General features: G+C 48.2%; 1 long non-coding RNA gene across 2 annotated transcripts in view; it reads right to left on the bottom strand.

The window, feature by feature from the left end:
- Positions 1 to 15483, bottom strand: part of LOC116952282 (uncharacterized) — a 62689-nt gene that overhangs the window by 13205 nt on the left and 34001 nt on the right. For both annotated transcript variants that reach the window (XR_012946986.1, XR_004404413.2), the window contains exon 2: positions 8074 to 8174. This is a non-coding gene — a long non-coding RNA (uncharacterized LOC116952282). The remainder of the gene's footprint in view (positions 1 to 8073; positions 8175 to 15483) is intronic.

Raw genomic sequence — 15483 nt, 5'->3', positions numbered from 1 at the left:
TGTTATAACTAACTACAGGGATATGTTTATTTAAAAAAATACAATTCTGCTGAAACACTGCACAACATTTTTATAGACGGTCATTTTGGTGTCACCCCCTCTGATGGTGTCACCCGGTATGGTCCGTACCCTCCGCACCCCCTAGTGACGCCACTGCCATAGACTCATCACACATAGACCCACAGACTCACCACACAGAGCCCCATAGGCTTATCACACATAGACCCACAGACTTATCGCACAGAGACCCATAGACTCATAACACAGAGACCCATAGACTCATCACACAGAGACCCATAGACTCATCACACAGAGCCCCATAGACTCATCACACAGAGACCCATAGACTCATCACACAGAGACCCATAGACTCATCACACAGAGACCCATAGACTCATCACACAGAAACCTATAGACTCATCACACAGAGACCCATAGACTCATCACACAAAGCCCCATAGACTCATCACACAGAGCCCCATAGACTTATCACGCAGAGCCCCATAGACTCACCACACAGAGACCCATAGACTGACTACACAGAGACCTATAGACTCATCACACAGAGACCCATAGGCTTATCACAAAGAGACCCATAGACTCATCACACAGAGCCCCATAGACTCATCATACAGAGACCCACAGACTTATCACAAAGAGACCCATAGACTCATCACACAGAGACCCACAGACTTATCACAAAGAGACCCATAGACTCATCACACAGAGACCCATAGACTCACCACACAGAGACCCATAGACTCATCACACAGAGACCCATAGACTTATCACACAGAGACCCATAGACTAATCACACAGAGACCCATAGACTCATCACACAGAGACACATAGACTCATCACACAGAGACCCATAGACTCACCACACAGAGACCCATAGACTCATCACACAGAGACCCATAGACTTATCACACAGAGACCCATAGACTAATCACACAGAGACCCATAGACTCATCACACAGAGACCCATAGACTCATCACACAGAGACCCATAGACTCATCACACAGAGCCCCATAGACTCATCACACAGAGACCCATAGACTCATCACACAGAGACCCATAGACTCATCACACAGAGACCCATAGACTCATCACACAGAGACCCATGGACTCATCACACAGAGACCCACAGACTCGTCACAGAGACCCATAGACTCACCACACAGAGACTCATAGACTTATCACACAGAGACGCATAGTCTCATCATACAGAGCCCCATAGACTCATCACACAGAGACCCATATACTCGTCACACAGAGACCCATAGACCCACCACACAGAGACCCATAGACTTATCACACAGAGACCCATAGACTTATCACAAAGAGACGCATAGACTCATCACACAGAGACCCATAGGCTCATCACACAGAGACCCATAGACTCAACACACAGAGACCCATAGACTCATCACACTGAGCCCCATAGACTCATCACACAGAGACCCACAGACTTATCACACAGAGACTCATAGATTTATCACACAGAGACCCATAGACTCATCACACAGAGACCCATAGACTCATCACACAGATACCCACAGACTCATCACACAAAGACCCACAGACTCATCACACAGATACCCACAGACTCATCACAAAGAGATCCATAGACTCATCACACAGAGACCCATAGACTCATCACACAGAGACCCACAGACTCATCACACAGGGACCCATAGACTCATCACACGAAGCCCCATAGATGAGAGAAGGGTTATGAAGATGCTACGGATGCAGGGACAAAGGAGGAGAGGGGCGACCGATGGTGAGACGGGAGGATCCAGTGGAGCGAGATTCGAGGAGGAGGAGGAGGGAGGAAGAGGAGGAGAAGGTATGCGAGAAGAAACGAGTTGCAGAAGAGAAGCTCATGGTGAGAGAAGATCCACACAATCATCGGACCTCTGTGTTAGAAGAGGAAGATATGGGGTGAGTGGTTTCACACAGAGGGAAGGACTTATGTCGGTGGAGGGTGGAGGGTCGTGGGGCCTCTTTGCTGTAACTTTATTTCCAATTGCTTAGCTTTTGTTGTTTTGGTGACCCGGACCATGCTTGCGAATGAGCCTGTCCCGGTTTCTTTGAGTTATCGCGTGGGTAAAGAAACACAACTTGAAATCTCCGTGGCTTGAGATGCGCAGCCTGTTCCATTTACAGTTACTCGGCTAAAGCGATGGGGAATAAGTGACGGAGAAAGTCATTCAAAGCCTCTGCACGTCTCCCACCGATCCCATTACACTCATTAAACATGAACACGCTCTGATATTATCAGAGCGTGTTTGTTTGCATGTTCACCACGAGTACTGTGTGCGGTTAATGCGGTATTTGATTTCTTGCAAAAGGTTTCTCTTTGGTGTTTCAACATCTTAACACAGCTGTTTTACTGCCCGAAAGGGTGAAAACCAATTCTTATTATTTTTGTTCATACTTTGATACTGGCAAAACAGAAAGGTCCCCATTCTGTAACTTCATTAAACAGCTGAGCACTCTGCTGTTTGGTGCAGCCGCCTGCTCCGCGAGGGACGCTTCCATCGCGGCGTCCACTGCATTCGATCGCCCGTCCACAGCAGCGTTCAGGGGCTTGTCGGGACATCGATGGGGTGGCGACGAAATGCATCGGCGGCGTGACATTCCGGGACGGCGCCACACGACGCTGCGGGTCCTTGCGCCAAACGAAGGGAAATGTGACACCTCAACCACGCGGCTTCATTAGCGCAACCGGGGTGAGATTGTTGATGAAAGCCATTAAAACGCCCTGCGCTCCTACGATACGGAAACTCATTTGCATATGGGCATGGCTGTCGGCAGGCCATAATGCCATTACTTCAGGGCGGCTGCAGAGCGATAATAATAATAATAATTGATAGTGCCAGGGATAGACGCTCGAGAGTTTGCAAAGAAACACGGAGAGATGCACGCTCGGGTATGGCATTGAGAGACAGCCGGAGAGAGGAGCGCGTTAATCAGGAGGACGCGGCACGCTACGGACGTTTAGGATGTCAGCGGAGGCTTGGGCAGGACGCGTCACAATGCAAGGAGCGGATGGGCGAGACTCGTAGAGGAGTGGCAGCCCAAGAGGGCATCTGTTGGGTCATTTGAGAGGCTCGTGAGGCAGGAGCTGCGTGGGTGGTAGCTCTTGCCGCACGAGCATCGACCCAGCAGTGGATTGATCATGGCTGCTGGTCATCATGATGATGAGTGAGCCGTTTAGCATGCCGTGGGCCAGGGCACATCTTGACGATTTGCATTTTCATCTTTTTTTTTTCTCCTAAGAGAGGGGCCCCAACCGAGTGAGAAGCAAAATAGCGGCGAAATAGATTCCTCCTGTTCGCAGATTCCTCCTGTTCATAGATTCCTCCTGTTAGCAGATTCCTCGTGTCCGCAGATTCCTTGTGTCTGTAGATTCCTCGTGTCTGTAGATTCCTCATGTTCGTAGATTCCTCGTGTCCGCAGATTCCTCGTGTCCGCAGATTCCTCGTGTCCGTAGATTCCTTGTGTCCATAGATTCCTCATGTTCGTAGATTCCTCGTGTCTGTAGATTCCTCGTGTTCATCTGCCCTGCTTCACGGGCGCTCAGCAGCGTGAGGCTGTGGCGGGGAGCTGTGTGGAGTTGCGGTCTGTCCAGAGAGCGTCAGACCGGTTGAGACACCGCTCGCCAGCGATGCCGGGAAACAAGCAACGTTGGGCCAGTTATGCACCTGTACCAGGTTTGTAGGAAGAATTCCATTATTTGTCAGTTATAATTACGTTTTAATATTCGTATTATGACTATGTACGTAAGTGAAAGCGCAACTTAAGGGAGTCCTCCTGAGTATCTCAATACTTACCAAGGTCTTCCAATTGCTGGTAACCCAGTCATCATCGGTATTCAGTTCACGGTAGGTCCAGAAACATGTCCCGTCGCTGGTGGCGAGCCCTGTTGAATCGATCATTCGCTCTCCGAGTCAACAAGGAAGGAGAAACTCACGCGTGGCTTTCTGTGACGCTTCCGTCGCGCGTCGGGGTCCTCGCAAACGATTGAATTGGCGATGAGAACTTTCTGCACCGGGCCGCACGAGGTGATGGCACGTGCAGGGGCCGTCATCGCCTTGACAAAGCCACAATTTTTAGCACTGTTTTTAGCACGTCAACCTTGGGGCAACCCTTCCATCAATTTCGGGGTGCCACGTTAGTGAGATATTCACTACCCCGCAGGGTATACCGGAGGTCATGGGTTTTGATCCCGACTCCTGCTGTATATTCGGAGTTTGCGTGTCTCTCTCCGCGTGGTCGCGTGGATTTTTCTCTGCGTCCTCCGGTTTTTCCCTCCACACTTAGAATCAACAACACACGTTTAGAGTATTTGGCTACGAGAAATGTCCACGTGATGATGAGCCACTTCGTTGAGCTGTCATTTGTGACCAGGTCGCTTCTGAAAAAGAGCCACATAGCTCAGTGGGCTGTACCAAGTAAAAAAAAAATACAAGTTTTTTAATCGTTTAATTTGGCCGGTTTTCATTCGGGCGAGTCGCTCAGAGCAACGCAGCCCTCTACTCAAATTTCGTATCCATGTCCGCCCCTGTCAACTCCAACGTCCCACTCCGTCATCGTTTGGGTAAGCGACGTCAAGCGCCTTGAGTGAAGTCGCGTTATAAATATAGATGAGACGAGATGCTGGATCGTCGTGACGAGATGCACTGGGCAATGCGTCTCCAGTCATCCACCGATAAGCCAGCACTGTGAACGCAGCGAGGGTGGTGGGGGGATCACACAAATGTTGTAAAACTTCCTTCCCGTGAGTGTCGAAGAGGAGCCATCGGCCGGCTGGCCAGGGGAAGGCGGTACATGAAGTCCGGATTCATCCCCACCCGTCCCATCTGTATGGGGTAGAGCGTTGCCCCCTCGTACGTGTGGCTATTTATCCGGGTACTCGGCTTTCCTCCCGCGTGTATAAACACTCATGCATTGGATAATCTATACAATAATATAGGATTATTTATGCATATATGCAGTGAGGGAAAAAAGTATTTGATCCTCTGCTGATTTTGTACGTTTGCCCACTGGCAAAGAAATGATCAGTCTATAATTTTAATGGTAGGTTTATTTGAACAGTGAGAGACAGAATAACAACAAAATCCAGAAAAACGCATGTCAAAAATGTTATAAATTGATTTGCATTTTAATGAGGGAAATAAGTATTTGACCCCCTCTCAATCAGAAAGATTGCTGGCTCCCAAGTGTCTTTTATACAGGTAACGAGCTGAGATTAGGAGCACACTCTTTAAGAGAGTGCTCCTAATCTCAGCTTGTTACCTGTATAAAAGACACCTGTCCACAGAAGCAATCAATCAATCAGATTCCACACTCTCCACCATGGCCAAGACCAAAGAGCTCTCCAAGGATGTCAGGGACAAGATTGTAGACCTACACAAGGCTGGAATGGGCTACAAGACCATTGCCAAAGCAGCTTGGTGAGAAGGTGACAACAGTTGGTGCGATTATTCGCAAATGGAAGAAACACAAAAGAACTGTCAATCTCCCTCGGCCTGGGGCTCCATGTAAGATCTCACCTCGTGGAGTTGCAATGATCATGAGAACGGTGAGGAATCAGCCCAGGACTACATGGTAGGATCTTGTCAATGATCTCAAGGCAGCTGGGACCATAGTCACCAAGAAAACAATTGGTAACACACTACGCCGTGAAGGACTGAAATCCTGCAGCACCCGCAAGGTCCCCCTGCTCAAAAAAGCACATATACATGCCCGTCTGAAGTTTGCCAATGAACATCTGAATGATTCAGAGGACAACTGGGTGAAAGTGTTGTGGTCAGATAAGACCAAAATGGAGCTCTTTGGCATCAACTCAACTTGCCGTGTTTGGAGGACGAGGAGGAGGAATGCTGCCTATGACCCCAAGAACACCATCCCCACCGTCAAACATGGAGGTGGAAACATGCTTTGGGGGTGTTTTTCTGCTAAGGGGACAGGACAACTTCACCGCATCAAAGGGACGATGGACGGGGCCATGTACCGTCAAATCTTGGGTGAGAACTTACTTCCCTCAGCCAGGGCATTGGAAATGGGTCGTGGATGGGTATTTCAGCATGACAATGACCCAAAACACACGGCCAAGGCAACAAAGGAGTGGCTCAAGAAGAAGCACATTAAGGCCCTGGAGTGGCCTAGTCAGTCTCCAGACCTTAATCCCATAGAAAATATGTGGAGGGAGCTGAAGGTTCGAGTTGCCAAACGTCAGCCTCGAAACCTTAATGACTTGGAGAAAATCTGCAAAGGGGAGTGGGACAAAATCCCTCCTGAGATGTGTGCAAACCTGGTGGCCAACTACAAGAAACGTCGACCTCTGTGATTGCCAGCAAGGTTTTGCCACCAAGTACTAAGTCATGTTTTGCAGAGGGGTCAAATACTTATTTCCCTCATTAAAATGCAAATCAATTTATAACATTTTTGACATGCGTTTTGCTGGATTTTTGTTGTTGTTATTCTGTCTCTCACTATTCAAATAAACCTACCATTAAAATTATAGACTGATCATTTCTTTGTCAGTGGGCAAACGTATAAAATCAGCAGGGGATCAAATACTTTTGTCCCTCACTGTATGTATATCGTACTCTCGTGGTGTAGTGCCTTACGCCGGTGATGAACCCTCACTCGAAGCAGGCCAGCGAGTCCTCAGCGGCGTTGCGGGGAAATATCGAGAGCGGGAAATGAGCGGACATGCGCACAGGCATCGCCCAGTAGCGCTGTGCAGTTGTGCTCAAGCATCACGGGCTGCGAGGCAAGATGAGCCTTTCGAAATATGCCAGCGACTTCCTACGCATACACGGCATTCCTGAGAATCGGCCACGGCAATTTCCACCACCACCCCCCCCCCCCCTTCGCAATTACTGTGAAAATTAATATTAAATTACGTTGCCGCTCGGCAAGAGCAGGTTTGCTGCACACATCACCATAATTGCCTGTCTTGGATGTTCTCCCCAATTTTTCGGATTGGCTTGCCGCAGGGCCAGCGCAGTTTTACCGTTTGTGTAAATCAAGCGCCGGAGCCATCTCCGCCAAGCTTCACTGTCTGCAGTAAAGCGTGCCGCTTCGTGTACACGCACAGCAAAGACAAAGATCCCCCGTGTAGACTTTTCACAGGCTGCTGGGGCAAGTGCTATTCGCGAGCACCTATGAAATCCGGCACGGCACACGAGAGGGGCGGGTAGCCAACATCGCGCCCGGCCGCCTTTGTCTCCCCAGTGGCGATGTTTTTTTACAAACAGCACCAGGTACTCAGTTGAGGCTGAGTCGACCTAGGGGAGGAAGCCCAGGGTCGGTTCAGATAATCGTCACTGGTGTTGGCCGTGAGCGGGAATCGAACTCGGGTCGCCGGGTTCGTAGCGCAGCGTGCTAACTGCTACAATACCGCTCCCCTCATACACACACTTACACACACACGCACACACACACAAACACACACACATACACACATATACACGCACACACAAACACACATACACACACACAAACACACGCACACACACACACACAAACGCACACACACACGCACACACACACACGCACACACACACAAACGCACACACACACACACAAACGCACACACACACGCACACACGCACACACACACAAACACACATACACACACAAACACACACACACAAACACACACACACGCACACACACACATACACGCACACACAAACACACGCACACACACACACACGTACGCGCCGCGTTTACGCACACACACATACACACACACAAACGCACACACACAAACGCACACACACACGCACACACACACACACAAACACACACACACGCACACACACACAAACACACACACAAAGACACACACACAAACACACACACGCACACACACACAAACACACAAACACACACACACAAACACACACGCACACACAAACACACACACACACAAACGCACACACACAAACACACGCACACACACACACACGCACACACACAAACGCACACACACACACACACTTGTACACGCCGCGTTTACGCACACAAAAATTGCCCGTGTGGCTTACATGGGCTGCCGTCGGGGTAAATGCCGTCAGCGAGCACCTGTGAAGGCCGGGCTGAAGGTGGAAACACGGCCGGCGTGGTTGTCTTCCACCCGTCCCCCGTGCTGAAATATACACAACGCACCAGGGATTCGTGGAAGGCTAGGTGGGTCGAGCGGGGAGACGCATCAGGACAGGTTCAGATATATTGGTTGGTGATGTTGGCCGTGGCCGGGACTCTCACTCGGGTGGCTGGGTTTGGGAATGCAGTGTGCTCACCACCGCGCCGCGCACACACACCGCTGAAAGTTAATGAAAGCCAAGCCACCAGCCATGCCACATGGCACAATGATAGCTGTTTAGTGCAATTACCATCCATTTGAAAGAATGTATATTCCAAGCTTGGTAATGTCCCGAATCGTGGTAATTTAATGATTGTGTGTGGGGAGGAGGGGGGGACGGGGGTCATCACACTTACTTTAATTTTATTTAAAGACCCCGTACTTTTGGGTAGCAACTCCCGAACGTTACCTCGCCCCGCTCCTGACGTCAGCAGCCGCGGCTCCCCCATACACCTCGAGGACAGGGCAAGGGTGCAGCGCTGCAAACTGCTTGCTCAGGACACTGCGAGTGGAAAGGGGGCCTCCACATCGAAGGGAGCTCGGGATAATCCCCGCCACTCTTCCACGCTGGCCCAGACGCCTTGAACAGAAACAAATTGGGGGCACCCACACTTTACGTCTCCGCAGGCGACCTGACTGGGTGCCCTTGCGTGGACAGAACGAACTTCTTATAACTTAACCTGCCGCTGGGTAGACAGAGGGGGGAGGATTTTAAGAAACTCGCCCCCGCATTGATTCCAACAGCCGCGCCGAGAGGTCGAATCGGACCGGCGACCTCAGGATTGCAAACGTCAGTGTGCTGACCGTTACACCACAGCCACTCGTCTAGGGTCGAGAGGGGTGGAGTGGGGGGCTACTCTCAAGGACCCCCCACTTGCGTCAGCAGTGGCGTGAGCGAGCAATTGCAGGGCTGCGCCTTTCTCCGAAATTAATCGAACAATTAGCGCGCACGAATGAACTTAACGGGGCCAAACAACAACAACAACAACAACACCGCTCGCTCGACTTTTGCTTTACGTGAACAAAATGTACAACAGCACAAAAAAACTAAAAAAAATGTTCAATCATCGTACAAACAGAAGGAAAGAACCCCCCCCCCCACCTCACACACAAAATAAAACCCCACAAGGCAGCAGGGAGCAAAGCAGAGTGCTGTGAATTTTCTGGAAAGCTGGTGACAAGCCGATAAGGGCACAAGCCCAGCATGGGGCCTCTCAAACCCAGCTCCAAATATCTCCCCCGCAAACCCTACCCCCCCCCCCCCCGGCTCTCACTGCAAGTGCGAGTAATTTTCGTGTGCGGAAAACAGGGAGCGGGTTTTTTTTTGTATATCCCGCACCTCCCCCCCCCCCCACCGTGGGTTCGTCTCGCCGTGGCTGTGACCATCGAGTCCTCCGTGGTCCCAGCGCCAATTCCGTGCGGCTCCATTCCACCTGCTTTTATTTTTACGGTTTCTCCTCCACCCGCACACCCCCCACCCCACCACCCACTCCACAACACCCCCCACCACCCACCCACCATCCATCCACCCACTCCACAACACCCCCCACCACCCACCCACCATCCATCCACCCACTCCACAACACCCCCTACCTGCAACCCTCCCCCACTGCTATTACATTGATATATTTAGCTTATTTTTGACATTTCAGTTGCTCTTATTTTCATTTAGAAGCCAGTGATTTCGATTTAAAGCTTTCGTGACTGCAGGGATTCATCTTCTTGGTTCTTTTGGCAAAGTCACGTAGAAGGGAAATAATAAAATAATAAAAATTTAACATAATAAAATAAAATTCTCACGACGTTTCGGCCACAACACAAGTAGCCTTCCTCAGGTGAAGAAACAGAACTGCCGGGAAGACAGCGCTCCAATGAACACTGCTAAGCTTGGCAGCGTCTTTGAAGCTGGGTGGGAGGAGCAGAGCGCCTTGACAAAGGAGTTCACATATCAACAGAAGAATTTAGCATTGAAGTAGCTGTGTTAATGTGAGAGATTAGCAGGATGTTAAAGTCAGAAATTGGCATGTAACTGGGAGATTAGCATGATGTTAGTGTGAGGAATTGAGCATGTAACTGGTCACGGAAGTAGCTATGTTAAAGTCAGAGTTTACATATTAACAGAGGCATTTAGTATATTGACGCTAAATAACTGCAACTACCCAACTATCATACAATAAACCGATGTGAAAGAACTAAATATAAACGACATCAATATAATCAATGTACTCAATATATTCTCCAATAAGCTGAGCTATTAACATAAAGTAACTGGGTATACACTACACTATATAATGAATACCACTGGTGTCGCACTTGCCCCAACGGCGAAATCGTAACGCGTCTCTCGCGAAAGAGAAACGCCGCCAACGGCCTGGCAAAGCAACGACGTGGACGAGGAACCGAGGACACCGGTAGAGTGGACCTGAACTCTTCTTGGATAAGTTTCAGGTAAATTGTGTTCAATAACGATGTTTAGTTTTACCTGCAGCGTCATAGTCCTCGTGTCCGGCAATCGCCTGGCAGGGACCACGGCCAACACTGGGACGGCGGCAGCGAGGGCGGCTTAGCCGGCGCTACCAACACTTGCCCAAGATCTGCGGTCATTTATATATGGGGATGTTTCCAGACAATTAATTAGCGGTTTGTAGAAGTGAAAGGAAACCGGAGCACACTGAATACACCCACACGTGAATGCGCCCGAGGGGGGAGAGCAACACCATATCCCGTACAGAAAGAACGCGATGATACTAGTCCGCACTCCGCTGTACTGCCTTCTCCTGTCGAGCCTGGTTTACGGCACCTCGATGTTGCGATCCGCCAACCCTCGATTGCAGGCCACGTGCACAGCCGCCACCGCCTGGCATTGTTTAACCACAGTGAGAACTCAAGAAGCCAGGATAGTGTTATTTGCAAGACTGAGTAAATGAGTGAGTAGGTGAGTGGGCGAAGGGGTGAGTGAGTGATGGTGTGTGGGTAAGTGGTTGAGTGAGATGGTGAGCGAGTAGACATCTGTGAAAAAGAGCTTAATAGCTCATGGGATTTCTCCAGCGTCAGCACATCTGATTGTGATTCTTAGTGAATGACTGAGTGTGTGAATGTGTGGGTGAATGAATGGGTGAGTGAAAGGGTGAGTGAGATGGTTGGGTTAGTGGGTAAATGATTGAGTGATATGATGATGAGTAACTTGGTTAAAGTTTTTCTTTAATCAAGTGAGGATAGTAGTCTCATTTTCAAGAGTGCCCTGGATCAACAAAATAATAAAATTGACGCAAATAATATAAAGTTACTACAATTAAGTAAATAGAAGTCAGGGCACGCGAGAGACACAAAAATACTGCGCAAATATAAATAAGCATTCAGTCATAAAATTCCATCCATAATAGACGGTTTTTTGGGTTAGATCGCGTAAATATATAAATGTGTCGTTAAAACCCGCCACCACCCGACACAGCCAACTAGTGAGGGTTGTCACGTGAACAGAACGTGGCCAATTCGTCACTAGTACAGCAACACCGGTGTGTTGGTTAGCCAAGCCACAACATTTACCATCTGAGTACGACGTTTCGCCAGTAATTACAGCTAGCTTCATCAGGCGACAGTCAGGTTTGTGGAGAAGTCCTCCTGTTTCGTTCCTTATATAGAGGAGGCGTAGATGTGGTGACCACGCTTCTGCGCTCTTGTGGCACGTGGGGGGGGGGGGGGATTACTGAGGCAACGTACATTATGTCCTTCCTGTCTATTATGTTTATTAAAATAGCCGTACCAACGGTAATCCCTATTGAAGTACGCTGCCCTTTGTAGACATACATTTAAGCAATGTATTATTTGATGATTCGCTTCCACGCAACACTAAGGCTGTAGCTATCCGAAAGGTTAAAGTTATTTTTATTTATTTCAATTTCGATACATTCTATTATTAGTCTTGGCCAGTAGTAGCTAGTTTTGCATAGAACTTCAACATTATCAAAATCAATTGAGTGTCCTTGTTGGCACTCGTGTTCTGCTACTGCTGACAGTTGTATTTGGGAGAATTTAATGTTTCTCTGATGTTATTTTAGTCACGTACTGATCATTCGTCCTATTTGCCCAATATAGCATTTACCACACGTGCAGTTAATCCTGTACACACCTTCTGTTGATAGCTTCGGTAATACATCTTTTGTACCAGATATTAATTTCTGTATTTTATGTACCGTGACAAATCTGGCTCGGATGTTTTGCTTTTCAAAACATCTGGCTAGTTTATCAGTTACGCCCGCAATGTGTGGTATTTTGATCGTTTTAATTACTTGGGCAGTTTCAATGCTCGTGTTATTTGATTTGGGTTTGGCATTCAATGCCCTCTTGATTTGTGCATCATTGTAACCGTTCATTTGCAGCGCTTATTTAACATGTTGAATTTCACTTCCTCAGACTGTCACCATCTGACACTTTCTCAGATCGATGAATGAGCGTCTTGATAAGAGCAGATTTCTGTGCGGGGTGATGGTGTGACTCTGCATTCAGATAGGCGTCAGTATGCGTTTTCTTTCGGTAAACACTGTGTGCTATTTTACCATTTCTACCCCATCCGAGCAGATTATCCAGAAATGGTAGAGTTCTGTCAGCTTCCACTTCCATGGTGAATTTAATGGATGGGTTTTGCGAGTTGAGATGATTTAGAAATGCGTTCAGTGTATCTTTGCCGTGTGGCCAGACCACCAATGTGTCATCCACATATCTAAACCAAGCAGAGGGTTTTAGTGTGCTTGAAGCTATTGCTTTTGTTTAAAAATCTTCCACGTACAAATTCGCTATCATAGGAGACAAAGGAGAGCCAATTGCTGCTCCTTCCTTTTGTTTATAGAAGTCACCTTGCCACAAGAAGTAGGTGTTCTTTAGACAGTGTTCAGCTAGTCTTGGGATATCTTTGGCTATCTTTGGCTAAACCTTTGTTCATTACCAGAGTGTCGAGTAATTAAATTAACTCGTTGACCGGAACCCTCGTGAACAGAGAGGTCACATCAAAACTTACGAGAATATCATTAGGGTTAAGATTTATATATATATTTGATTATATTTACGAGATGTTCAGAGTTTTTGATGAACGAAGAGATCCTACCGATGTAGGGCCGTATTTGTTTCGTTATGTATTGTGATAATTTGTACGTGGCAGAGCCTCTTGTACTAACTATAGGTCTTAATGGAGCATCAGGTTTGTGAATTCCATGTCACGCAAGTCGGCTCAGTCATATTATTCTCAGACCTATCTTTATAGCAATTACAAATTAAGTTTGAGAACTATTGAGCAGACAGAGGGTGACTACCGTACCGGGATGGAAACAGACGATGATATGCGACTCAAGCGGAACTTGCAGGTGAAGTTATCGTAAAATAATCGAGAGCTTGGTATCATAACTGTGATTGGGACGTGACCAGGATGACTGCTGACCGACTGCAGGGGATGGCGATGGAGGGAACACGGTGAGAGGTTTCTGTGGAAAAGGAAAGCACGCGATCTGAGTTAGATGTTGTCAGACATCATCACTGGAAGGGTCGGAGGCTCTCTCAGTGCGATAGACGCGGAGCTGCGGGCAAAGAGGGGGGTGGTGGTCACGGCAAGTGAAGGGAATGGTCGTGCCCAAGAAGACGAGGATATTTGTTTAATTTGCATCTTTTTTCCCGTTCATATTCTGTCGTGAGGTTGTTGTTTTTGTTGTTGTTGATGCACAGTTGTGATAGTTTGCATCATCTGTTCGGTTTTCCTGCGGTTTGTCATTACGCTGTTCTGTCGTGCAAGCAATGCAATCAGAATCTGTCTTATTTTTACTTGCAGATTTGATGAAGTCCCTACCATTCCATTGAGTACAATGTACTCATAGGTGGGAAAGAACCAGCCCTGCAATTGCTTGCCCACCGCTTGCGGAAGGGCCTAACTTCAGTGAGCCCCCCCCCACCTCTGTGGTAGTGTACTTTGGTCTCCACTTCCACGCTGGCCACAAGTCTCGGAAGAGGCGGGTGGTGTACCCACACTTAACCCACCGCCACCGTACCCATAGAGTAGCTGCCACACCGCTGGGTGGACAGCAGAAGCGCGGCAACGTCAGGAAGTTGCCCCACCGTTTCAACTGCCGCTCCGGGAGATTGAGTGTCCCCCCCCCCCCCGCCCACCCACCCAATCCCCCCACCTCCATAATTCGTGGAGTGGGCCTGCTGTAGGTTCTCCGGTTTCCTCCCACTAGGAGGCTAACCTCTCGTAAGTGGAATTGGCCCAAAAAAATTCCACAGTGTAGCAGGGACCCTCCTGAGAAACCCCCCCCCCCCCTAGAATCTGGAGGCTTTCCTGGGTGAATAATGTGCATTAGAATAATAATGCCAATCTGTGCTATTCTATCACGGGATTACATTCCTGTACATTTATGAGGTTAACATTCCAAAGTTGAAGATTGCTTGAATTAAAACGGCGATCGCCGGCAAAACCATTGCAGGCATTTGCGTTTGATTTGGGGTATAGCCTCTCTGTGTTTAGACGAGGAATCCAATCTGCGCGACTGCTACTTGCGTTATTGACATAATGCCGGGCTTGTTTTGAATCAGCCACAATCTGTATTTAGGCTGCAGGAGGAATCCGATGAGCTACAGTGAGGGAAAAAAAAAGTATTTGATCCCCTGCTGATTTTATACGTTTGCCCACTGACAAAGAAATGATCAGTCTATAATTTCAATGGTAGGTTTATTTGAACAGTGAGAGACAGAATAACAACAAAAAAATCCAGAAAAACGCATGTCAAAAATGTTATAAATTGATTTGCATTTTAATGAGGGAAATAAGTATTTGACCCCTCTGCAAAACATGACTTAGTACTTGGTGGCAAAACTCTTGTTGGCAATCACAGAGGTCAGACGTTTCTTGTAGTTGGCCACCAGGTTTGCACACATCTCAGGAGGGATTTTGTCCCACTCCTCTTTGCAGATCTTCTCCAAGTCATTAAGGTTTCGAGGCTGACGTTTGGCAACTCGAACCTTCAGCTCCCTCCACAGATTTTCTATGGGATTAAGGTCTGGAGACTGGCTAGGCCACTCCAGGACCTTAATGTGCTTCTTCTTGAGCCACTCCTTTGTTGCCTTGGTTTATCAAATCCTTCCAATAATTGCGAAGTCAGAATCCATCTTCTCGGTTGAAATTGTCTCTGTGTTTGTATATGTGGATAGCCTCATGAACGAATCTCTCATGGTAGCCAGATGGCTTGCAAAGAACCTCTGTCTTGGAGAAGTCAATGTCATGTGAACCTACTGAATTAGAACAGTGATCTTCCACGGCCGAGGTGTTGGT

This window comes from Petromyzon marinus, chromosome 46 (assembly GCF_048934315.1).
Source record: "Petromyzon marinus isolate PM22_M1 ecotype Great Lakes invasive population chromosome 46, UKy_Petmar_22M1.pri1.0, whole genome shotgun sequence".
NCBI lineage: Eukaryota > Metazoa > Chordata > Hyperoartia > Petromyzontiformes > Petromyzontidae > Petromyzon > Petromyzon marinus.
Note: the sequence above shows the minus strand (reverse complement) of the source record. Positions and strands in the feature narration are given on the sequence as shown.